The 12,435-nt window shown below is 29.6% G+C and overlaps 1 protein-coding gene across 6 annotated transcripts in view; it reads right to left on the bottom strand.

Annotated features, from left to right (window-relative positions):
* Positions 1–1,676: 1,676 nt before the first annotated feature.
* Positions 1,677–12,435, bottom strand: part of Elys (AT hook containing transcription factor 1 homolog) — a 96,338-nt gene continuing 85,579 nt past the window's right edge. For 4 of the 6 annotated variants that reach the window (XM_076505079.1, XM_076505059.1, XM_076505089.1 and 1 more), the window contains 6 exons: positions 10,651–10,781; positions 10,110–10,206; positions 7,750–8,154; positions 6,581–6,640; positions 4,720–4,996; positions 3,796–4,207 (listed from right to left, as the gene is read on the bottom strand). The gene's annotated coding sequence lies outside the window, so the exon portion shown is untranslated. Of the gene's footprint in view, positions 4,208–4,719; positions 4,997–6,580; positions 6,641–7,749; positions 8,155–10,109; positions 10,207–10,650; positions 10,782–12,435 lie in introns of all 6 variants that reach the window. The other 2 variants (XM_076505069.1, XM_076505041.1) reach the window with 1 other exon arrangement.

Here is a 12,435-nt window from a genome sequence, read left to right as displayed (position 1 = left end):
GGGTCAGGGGTCAAAGGCCATGTCATCGCATTTGTTGACGTACATTCAAAATTTTATTGAACTACTATTATATGAATTTGTGTCAATAAGTTTGAAATCAAATTGTAATTTTAATTCAAAATCTAATTATGTATTATGAATTTCTTAATTTAAAAGTATATATTACAAAAACACATTTAAATGTTTATTTGAGTGAGTCATGTGGTATGTTGAATGCAGCACTGTTTAAAATTATAAGTTTATGATGTCATAATACTAATTTAATAAATTAGTACAAATTTGGAACTCAAATTACTAATATCATCAAGCTAGAATATAAAATAAGGACCTTTTTTTTTCCCCTCAGATATGTATTGAATCAAACATGGTGGCCTCATTCAACTCTGAAATGGTCCCTTATATACAGTTACTTCATTACATATATGACACGTGAATAAGTGATCAACAGCTTAAAACATCCACAGAGTGGTTTCCCAACTGTTTTATTCTTTGAAAAAGCTTCACATTCTTTTGATCTAAGATTTCAACAAGGTTGGTTTTGTATTTAGCATGGCTCAATGTTTCATATTTTCTTTAGACCTAAATATAGTTTAGTAATAAATTATACCTTAATAAATTATAGCTAGATTCTGTTGTATAAGTGTAGTTATTTTTTGATTTTTTTGTTATCTTAAAAGGCTTAGCAACTTATGCCCAGCAACAACAAAGTTCAAAGGTTATAGCTAGAAGAAATAATTGTCTGTTTTACTTTATTTTTTATTCTATATTTTAAGTGAAATAAGTTTAATAACTTGTTTATAAATAGTAACAATCTATATGCATATATATAATGTATAATAACTGAAATGTGACTGCATATTACAAAATATAGTACACTAAAACATGGGGAACACCAATGGTCAGTTTTGTATTACTGGATAAGTGGTTTGAGTATATGTGCATCACATCAATGCAAGTTATGTAATGTTAAGCAGGCATGACTGGAAGGTCAATATAATAAAATAATAAATATATATACATATCTAGCATTGAATAAACTTAAGCTACTTTGACTAAACATTTGTATTTTCATGTTAAAATGTGCAGTCATTCTGGCATGAAAAAAAGCACAATTTATATTTATCCCTCCTTTTTCTTTTTTTATTATGGTTATAAGGTTGTTTACGTGACAGACCCCATATAGTTAGAGTAGAGAAAATAATATAGTCTTACTGAAAACATCTGAAATACATTTAGAAAGTGCTAGGAATTATGCAAATATTATTTGAGATTTTTGGGATGAAGAATACTTTTTAATCATAATGCAATATAACTTTGCACATGACTAGTAAAGAAACAGACTATTTTCACAAAAAAATCTTTGGGAAAAATATTTCATTAAAAATATGATTTTCTGTGTGCGAAAAGCTTGTAACCTTTACGAAAAGACTACTAAATTTTGTGAAGATACACATGCTGTATTAAAAGTTATAATGCAAATACTTGATGTGTACAAGTGTGTAGACAAATTCATGTATATTATACTGAGTCATTGCAAAAGGGTTAACTAGCTTGGTTCTAAACAGAAGCTGAAATAGATGTTAAAAGAAATAATATATTAATTGAATGAAAAAATAGTTTTTTGTATTTCAGTGAAATATAACGTAAATTTGATATCCCATACCAAAAGGATATAGAAAGAAAATCATGCCATTTATTGTAGGCTATTAAACATTAGTTGTACAACAGTAAAAATCAAATAGGCAAGTTTCATTTTCTATGACATTATTAATTAATAAAACAAATCTGTTTTAATTAAATTGGATTTTGAATGTTATTTATTAAAATGGTATAAACAGAAAAACCTCTAACTACAACAAATGCTATACAATTATCCCTACAAACTGCAATAATTATTAAAAAAAACTGCTACCTCACAGCAGTATTTATTTAGTAGCAACAAGATTTAGATTTTAAAGTGATCATGAATTTATGTTACCTAATTTTAAAATTTCTTACCAAATTTGAGAAACAGAATATTAACATTCTATTAATATGTTTTGTACTTCATATAATGCAGTCAAATTATGTAATTTAATATTTTTTGTAATGCACAAAGCTACACAAAGGAGTACCTGTGCATTTCTGCTTACCATTGATATGAAAACCCAATTTTTAGCAGTAGAAATCCTTCTAAACTTACCACTGTGCCACTGGAAAAGGGATTTAATAATGATAATAATAACACATATAAAGTAGTCAAAATGCCAGTCTAATACAAGCATACAGCTTACATTTTAAGAGAATATATGAATAATCCTTGATGTCAAGTACATTACATACATCATTAACCAAACTCTCAAAAGGTTGAAATGAAACTAGAATAAGTAATGCTTTTAGTTTTTACATTAGATTTTCAACATATAAAATCTGAATATTTTTTTCATTTGCACCATCAAGACTTGAGTATTTTTAATACAAATTCATTAAAATGAAATAAAGTTTCAGCATTAGTAGGCATATTGAGAAACAAATGTAACACTACTGGAATTTCTAAAACAGTAAATATACTACTGAACTACTCTTCAAGAAGGTTTCTTTTTACCTCAGGCATCAAGTCACAAATACAGTTAAAACACTGAAAAAGAACTATAGATTTTGATGCTGCAAACAGACAAAAAGAAAGTGTCCCATATAATGATACAATTTAAAGGAGAACTCAATACTGAACAACAAAATACAGAAAAATAACATCTTACACTTTATGTCATTATTTTAACTTCAGAAGCTACAGACACCTCTTCTTATTAGCCAGTGTTCTAGCTGAATGTTTCATACAGAACATTCACGAAAACAGAGTAATCGGACACATACACACTTGCAAGATACATCTCGGCTGCCAGTGTCATGTGTGAAACAAACACAGTACTATCTCCAATGTTGTTGTTTTTATGTGTTGCTGACTATTACAAATGTTTTTTTAGAACTAAAACAGTGAATTAAAGAAGCATGTTGTAACAAAATGTACAAGAATGTTTTTGTTTGTTTGAGCTTCAAAACATGAATACATTTTTAATTACAAAAGTTTCATATCTAATGCCACCTAGTCTGTTTTGTCCACCATCTATCATTTTAATTTTTTTTGTGTCATGTGTGTGTGTCATTCTGTCATTGTAGAACTCTCATCATAATCTGTTACACCTGTACCAACACCAATGTTCTAGAATATAAATTTTTATTCTTTCACTTTTATTCGAAAAGCTAGAAAAGAAATTCTCTGATATATTATCTAAACTTTTACTATATTCAAACTGATAAAGAAAACAAAAATAAACTGTGAACAAAAATCATTCTGAAATGGATACTGATTTGTAAAACATAATTGTATCTATACAAATATTCATTTTAGCTGTAGACAAAGTGATACTTGTTAGATATCAGGCCATCTTAGAAAAACTTAATATCTCTGTGGATGTACATATAAACTATCTAGTTCCTACATTATGAAAAATGTAAGCTTTCACAGAGCTTACTGTACCCAGATGAAGTTTAACACAATGTATATAATACCTTATATTTACAAACTATAACAAATGTTTTATGTTATAATTATTTACACAGCTTATGTAATAATGATCATTAAAATAAGAGAACACCAGTTTCTTTGCTCAACACTAAAAAATATGTAACACAATGTATTTTCAATACTTGATTACATAGTTGTAAAATAAGTTTTATATTTAAAAAGAAAAGTTGAACATATAGATATTTTATTCTACTACACACTTCTTTGATGGAGCCACAACACAATTCCTCTAGCATAAAAAATGTCATCTTTTATTCCCCAGTTTATCTTCAAATCACTGTACACTCATTGAGAAATTGTTCAAACTACAATCAAGTTCTGATAATACTTACTACCATGCTATGGATAAATAACATAATGTATTTATACAGAAAAATAACTATTGTTGCTTTTGAATATCTGCATTTGTGTGTATAAAAGGAATTAGACTTCATGTCTGAAATTTCTTACTACATAAAGTACATGTTTAGTCAGAGTTTCACTCTACGGCGTGACTGTAACTTAGCTTTTCTGAGTGTCATGGTATGTTTAGCTTGAGTTCCCGTCTTCTTTGGGCCTCGGGAACTAGATGCTGTTGCCACAGATGATTCTTCTGGTACAGGTGATATCAAATTAATAATGCTGTGAGCAGGTGGTTTGCCTCTGAAGGGAAAAAAATCATTGTTGACTATCAAACCTATTATCAAAAAGTGTGAATATAAGCTTTTAAAAATCACAGTACAGAACCCAGAAAGAAAATTTATGGTTTAATGAAATAATGAATTATAAATTAGGCCTACAAGTAATCAAAACTTTGTTTAGAGATAATCAACCTGTATCACCTTATTGCCACTTATTATCAAAAGGCGAGTTTGATCTTTGTGGTCCTAAATTATAACTCTGAAACTCTTTAACTAAATTATAAATATCTTAAAATATCTCATGCATACATATAAAAAAAAGTTGTGACAGCTAATATATTTTATAATTATAGAAATTTATCCATTCACTGGTCATATAAAATTTATAAAAATACTTCATTCTATAAAAGTAACTGACTGAATTAATCATAAATGTACAAATACAAATTTGATATAAATACTATTCACAAATATTATATAAAATATTTCCCAGCTATTTTCTGTAAAATAAAACAGTATTAATAGTAATCTTACTTTTTTGACCTAGTTTTACGTTTTGTTTCTTTGGTTTTTGTAGTTATCTCTACAGCCTGAGTTTGTGATGCCATGTCCAAATCAGTTGAAGTAACTGATGTTGGAGAGTCACTTAACAAAGGATCTCTAAGTTGTCGTCTTGGAGGAGTATACGACTCTATATCAGAACCAACATCTTCTGACCTTCTACGTCTGGTGCGGGATCTCGTAATTGGTGGAGAGAAAATGAAAGACATGGCACTTGTTTTTGAAGTATCAAATGGTGGTAGGTCTAGAACTGATGAATAAAACAAAGTCTCCTTTTATAGTTCCAACAAATCAAACACTGAGTTATAAATTTGGTCACACTGTAATTCCAATTTGAGCATTTAGAAAACCATAGATGTCTAATCATTGAACCTAAAAGTACATTTTTGTCAAAATAATTCTTTCATATCTATGAATTTATAAATATATTAGTATCACACATTTTCAACTTTACCAGCTAAACTAAGAAACAAATGCAATAACAACAAAGTCAAAACCTATCAGAAATGAATCATAAGTTAAAATGAAGTGTATACACATAAAGGAATTTGGAAAATATGTGCTACAGAATCTCAAGCCAGCTGCATCTTACAATAAAAAATTTTAGATTTTGGGAAAGAAAATAATTAGTGTATGCACTCTAAACTAAAATTACCCATCTTATGATTTACAAAAGACTGAATACATTGTATTAATATGGCACTGAATATGCAAATCAGCAAATCATGTGATAACCACGGGCAAAATAAAGGTATGGTGGAACAGCATGTTGTAGAACTACGATTCTGACATTTCATTGATAGTCTTGCTACTAAAAACACATTTCTGGGAAGGATATGTAAAGGCCCTTTTTACATCAAAATATTCATACATTCAGATCACAAAGATTTATTCATACTGAGGATTTAGAATTTACAAGACAGATATTCACTGCTTTTACCCATACATATATACATACACTTCAAAAACTTTCTTTTTTTTTCAATTTTATTGAAATAGTTATAATGGGTATAATAATTAATCTTGTGTGTGTTATTATGATTGTAGATACCTAGAAAATCAATAATACATTAATTTGTGCAATAATTATAATATAAATTGATTAGACATTTTGCCTTGTTACTGCAATTAAAAGTTGTGGCATGGAAACTGATAGTTACTTTGTTGATAAAGTCAGTCACACTGACTGATCACCTGTGGAAAAAGTTAATAGCATTAGAAAACAAAAGAATACGAATTTACTAGAGGTACCAGGATCATTAAGAAAGAGACTAGAAAAAGTCAAATAATGATGTTAGTCATTAAAGTATCTAACAGGTGAAAATCTATGAACATAAAAGTCAGTGACATGCCCCAAACAACAATACACAATTTAATCAAGAACTATATCCATTTAGAAAAGCAACACAAATTACATGTACACAAGTTATTTCCATATTTATTCAACCATTGCATACCTTAAGTTGCAAGAAGATTAAATGAGTATTAATGCTATTTCTTATCAGGAAATGCCAACTGCAATGCTAAATGCAACATCTCTGGATTTGTGTGTGGCTGGACTATTGAAATGGGTACAAGGAAACTGTTGTTTTTGTATACTGAATGGATTACAAAAAACTGTAGGATAAAATAGCATGCTCTGGACAAGAAAGTCTTATAATGAAGCATTTTGCAGTACTATTTTTAAGATGCACAGATAGAGTATGACCAAATGTGTCAACATGAACTGCAAAAATGTGATAATGCTGAAAATGATTTTAATATAATGTACTCAACCTCTATACTTTCTATCTGCATACCAAATATATGCTATAGATGTATAACCCCAACATACCTTCACTTTCTTCAGGCACAGTTGGTTCAGTAAATGTGAACTTAGGGTATCCAGCTGGATCTGCTATAAGAAAATAATTAATACAACAAAAGCTTTACAACAAGAGTTCTAATTTTTAGTACTCTTAAAAAATGAAAACTGTATTAAATCAAAGCACATATAACCTTAATACATCAGCATTAAACAATTGTACCAGAAACAAATCATTTTCTAAATGAACATTTAAAAAATACATTAATATCTTAGAATGGCACTGACAAAACTTTAAATAAAAAAAAACATTTACTGAAGAAAAACAGTTATGATCTAAATGCCTTTCATAATAATAATCAATTATACTTACCATAAAACATTAAGTTAGGCCTAGTATGATTTAAAACAATATACTTAATCTAACCCCTTAGGGTATTTCAATAATTAGTAGAATGCATTATAGTAATCGTACTTCATTTACACTATATTTACCGTAATTATACAGGATAATGTTTCACTCAATCCAAAGTGCTTCAGGCCAGGTGAGATACATTGAACAGAGTAGGGAATTGATTGTCAGTACAGCAGAGTTTCACATAAAACTTTACGTGATGCTGGTTGGACTCTCTGATAAACTGCTGAGACTGAAAATGCTCTTCAAACACTGCCATAGGTCATTTTTTAAAATAACAATTGTTACATGTGAATGTTTTTTATGAACTGGATTGAGCAAAATGCATCACTGACAGTAGATATAATGAATATAATGTGATTGAAATACTATTTTAATAGCTTGTAAAAGGCATCCACACTATAACAGTTATAAAAAATGCCTAAATAAACAGTATTCCGACCACTAATGTGTTCACTATATTCCACACAGCCTGAAGAGTTCTCAATTGAACAAAACATATTTTCAGTAATGGAAATGATGAATATAGATTAGTTGAAATACACTTATACACTTACATAATTCTTAAAAATACCTATGGGAGTAGGTTAAGATTGTAATGCTAGAAAATATAATAGGCCTAACATAATATTTACTGAAGATCTTCACTGACAAAACATATGTGTATATATACATACAATATACTATGTATAAAAGGGTGTAATTCACATATAGGAAATTATATTAATATTTTATTAAACACAACAAATACTGATAACATTATTTCCTTAAATCTCAATCATACCATATCTTTCCGAGTCTTCTGATGTTGTTGACTCTCGCCTTCTCCTTTCTGCTCTTGTGACAACACCTGGGGTATAAGTGGTAAAAGGAATACTTGAAAGACTGTCCAAAATATGTTCTTTTTTAATATCAGGTTGTGTAGAGTTCTCCTGAACAATTTTCACTGGAGACACTAATGTCTCTTTTTGGTTTTGACTTGAAATTCTGCTTCTTGTCTTGGGAGAATCCTCCTCCTCTAGCATATTACGTTTATGTTCTTTTAATTCTTCTGTAGTGAGTGTGGAACCCTTGGCTGTTGTACCAGGACTCTGGGTTTTTTCACTCAACCTTGAAGATCCTGAAGACCCACTTTTTTGTGTTTTCATATTGTCAACTGATGACTCAGAGATGGTGCCATCTGTGCCAGCTGTAAAAAACAAGCAGTATATGTTGTTGTTGATTTTCTTTTACAGTACTCTGAAAAAGTTTGAGAACAAAAAAATATTTTATTATTCTTTCCATTCTACAGAACTAAATTCTTCCAAGCCATTACAGAATATAAATTTCAACACTATGGTAATGCTTCACTGATCCCTACTGACAATTCAATGATCTAGGATGACAACACTTATTATTCTTAAGAATTCCCATATACTTGTATCAAGGACACATTATAATGGTTCTACTTGGTTGAATATATTGATCAAATTTATGGTCTGAAATAATTGTCATGGTACCTCATGCAGTGTCTTAACTATACAAAAGAAGCTAGCAAAGAGCTGGCACATGATACTGATAAATGCTGGAAAAAATCAGTTTAATAGCACTCCACAAATAAAGCTTGATAAAAACAGTATTTAACACTTTCAAGCCTTATTGTAATGCAGAGAATGTGCATAAAACTTATGTGATGCTGGTAAGATTCTCTGACAAATTGCTACAGATCGTAAATACATCCTAAACGCTGTCAACTACACCCTAGATTGTGAGACTATGACAGGTAAATTTGAAAAGAGAAAAGAAACGGACAGAACAACTAATCTCATTGATACTGATGTCAGTTATCTTCATTCATAAAGCTTTCAGAACAGAATGAAGACTGCCACTGATCTTAAACAAGAGGTAAACAACCATGTACCAAATGACAGGAAACTGTCTAGATCTACAGTATCAAGAAGACTCAACAAAAATGGAATACCTGGTCATGTAGCAGTTAGAAAACCTTCAACTTAATCTCCAAACATTGTCAAAGAACTGAAATTTGCTAAAATGTACAAGAAATGGACCACTGATGATTGGAAAATGGTATTATGGACTGATGAGTCCAAGTTTGAAATACCTGGTTCAAAGTGTAGGTTTTAAATCTGGCAGAAGAAAGGTGAATGATATCTCAATGTATAGTATGTACCACAAAGCATAGGGGACGTAGTGCAATAGTTTAGGGGTGCTTTCTGCTGAAGTGAAAAAGATATTTGCAAAATAAGTGGAAAAATGGACAAGTACAAGTACCAACACATATTAATCCATCATGGTATGTTGAGTGGTTTATATATTATTGGTAAAGGATTCTACTAACCCCAAACACTCATCCAACATATGCATAAATTACTTAGTTAAGAATGAAACTGGAGTCATTCAAATGATGCAATAGTCTCCACAATAGTCTCTTAACCTAATTGAGCAGATCTGGGATTTCATAGATTAAAAACTTGAGAGTGCAGGGGAGTGTATTAGAGACAGTTGGAGTAAACTCCCAATTTCATTATATACGTTGCAAGAATGCCTGAAAGACTGTTTGCAGTTAATTAAAACAAAATAGAACACACAAAATATTATTTGCTGAACTCAAACACTTCCACTGAGTTTCTGTTGTACTAAATATGAATATTAACAAAAAGTTGATGTTTCACATGTGGTTTTCCCTTACACTGTCCTTTGAAAGTAGCCTGAAATCAAATTTTTGACTTCCTCCTAGTGTTTTTGCACAGCACTGTATAAATACAATGAAATAACATGCCTTTAAACTTGTGCTATAGTACTTAATATCACTGGATACAAATTCATAAGTCTGTGAGTGAAAACAAAAAATGGCATAAAGAAAAATTTATTCTAAGTATTTTCATACAAATATCCCAACTACAAACTGCTATGCTTAAAGTCAAAATTATAATTAATTACATTTACTAATCCTGGACCTTGTACTCCTCACAGTTTGTGGAGGCTCATGTTCTTCAACTAACATCCTCTTTTTTCGTGTGGATGTTCTTTTAGCAGTTGAAAGTTTTGAAATGGGTGTTTCAAAACCTTTAGTGTGTGTTTGCTGTGAGTCACTGGAACCAGTCTGTATTAAGATGTGTTGGTTTTGGGGGCTTTGCAATTTACCTGAACATTCTGCAGTTTCCGAGCTGGGAGGTTCAACATTATCCTCTAAAGAACCACTTCCAGGCAATATTGGTGAAGTTTCAAGTTTACTGCTTTTCTAAAACAATAAAATGTGGTTCTCTAAATCAACTATTGACAAACCTCACAATTTATAGGTTTTCAAACTAAAATTATAAATTGTATACTTACAGTTCTAAATAAAACTGTAATCATGCAAAATCAATTTATCCTTAAAATGAAAACCACAGTTTGAACAAACAATAAGAAATTTGTAAAGCAAATTAAAAAGGATAAAAAATGACACAATATCAAATGGGAAAACACTCAATCACCTTAAAAACTCAAATTTTGTAAGCTGCAAAAACTAACAATGAAAAGACTTATCTTACATTATAATGACTACTTATTTAGTACTGTTGCACACTTGTATTCCCGTTAATAGCTGTACTGAAAACAAGGCTCACATGTATAATTCAGACACCCTTTACTAAACTACATAAACCTCTATCAACTGATTTGAAAGTATTAATAAATTGCTTACGTTTTGAAACACATCAAGTTCTATTTTGTTTTTTTCTTCTTCTACTGTTTTTAAGCTTTTGGATAAGGTTTCAGTCATGGGAACTCTGATAGGAGTCTTATCTTCCTTTTTATCCAGTTTATCTGAAGAAACTTCAATAACATTAAAATGTTATGTGCAAACTATATAAAATTACAGGACTGACAAAATAAGATTATAACTGATAAATCCTGTTATTTTAATCTTGTTGCAACAGTCATGGATCAAAGGATGTCATTTGTTGACTTTAATTCAAAATTTTATTGAGCTATTTTATGAATTTTTGTCAAGAAGTTTGATATCAAATTGTAGATAATTCATATTTTAGTATTAAACAATTTCATTTCTTAATTTAAAGTAAATATCAGAATACACCTAAATATTGTTTCTTGTGGGTCATGCAGTACACTGAATACAGCACACTGATCCAAATTGGATGTTTGTGATGTCAAAGTACCAAGTCTACAGTTTCATACTAATTAGGAACTCAAATTACTAATATTGGCAAGCTATAATGTAAAATAACATCATATTTCTTCATTTTGCTGAGATATGGCTCAAGTATCGCATCAAACACAGTGTTCCAGCTCATATTTTTCCATATTTAGAAATGGTTCCTCATATACTCTGTATATTATAATTCTAGTCTACTAAAACACAGCCAAGACAGGGTCACTTTGTAAAAACTAAAGGTCAGTTTTATATTACTGGACACAGTAACATAAGTGCACATTTGCTGTGTCAATCAAGTTCTGTAATGTTAGCCAGGCATGACTAGAAGATCAATATAATAAAAATAGCAAATATATATTGCTATGAGACTTATTTAGACTAAACCTCTGTTGTTTTTTTGATATTATAATCTGTAGTCATTCTAGAACAAAAAAAGCATAATTTACACTTGTTTCCTTTTTTTTTATGGTTCTTAAAAGGTCAGTCATAGTTAGGGTAGAGAAAATAACAGATAAAATATAAAATCTAACTTAAAACAAACATTTGACATGTATTTAGGAGGTTTTAGAGATTACACAAATAACATTTGAGATTTTAGGCATGAAGAATATTTTTTTAATCTTAACATGAAATCACTTTGCACTCAAACAAGTAAAAAAATAGACTGGATAGTTTCACAAAAATATTCTTTAGTAAAAACAATTAACCCTTTTCCATTGAGCTTGGTATAATATATGAGCACATATACACGTGTACACGTTTAGTATTTACACTATAATTTTTGATACAGTATGTGTATCTTCACATAATTTGGTAGACTTTTAGAAAATATTAAGTTTTTTTGTACACAAAAAATCAAATTTTTAGTGAAATAGTTCTACTAAAGTTTTTTTTTGTTAAAATATCGAGTATGTTTCATTACTAGTCTGAGTTCGAAGTAATTTCATGATAAAAAAAATTCTTTGTTCCAAGAATCTCTATTATTTGTGTAATCTCTAAAACCTAAATACATTTTAAATGTTTGTTTTCAACAGTACTTTATATTTTATTTTCTATACTCTAACTATGTGGGCTTTGCCAATTGACTGACCTCACAACCATCATAAAAATTAGAAAACAGATATAAATTATGCTTTTTTTGGTGCTAGAATGACAACATATTATAATAAAAATAAAAATGTTTAGTCTAAGTAACAACTTAAGCCTCATAATGTAGGAACATAGGATGATAAGCCTTTTAAGTTTTCATTCATCAAGAATAGAAAATAGAATTTTTTTAGGTTTTGCACACACACACAGTTAAATAACCAGAAA

Source organism: Tachypleus tridentatus, chromosome 1 (genome assembly GCF_004210375.1).
Source record: "Tachypleus tridentatus isolate NWPU-2018 chromosome 1, ASM421037v1, whole genome shotgun sequence".
NCBI classification, from domain to species: domain Eukaryota; kingdom Metazoa; phylum Arthropoda; class Merostomata; order Xiphosura; family Limulidae; genus Tachypleus; species Tachypleus tridentatus.
Note: the sequence above shows the minus strand (reverse complement) of the source record. Positions and strands in the feature narration are given on the sequence as shown.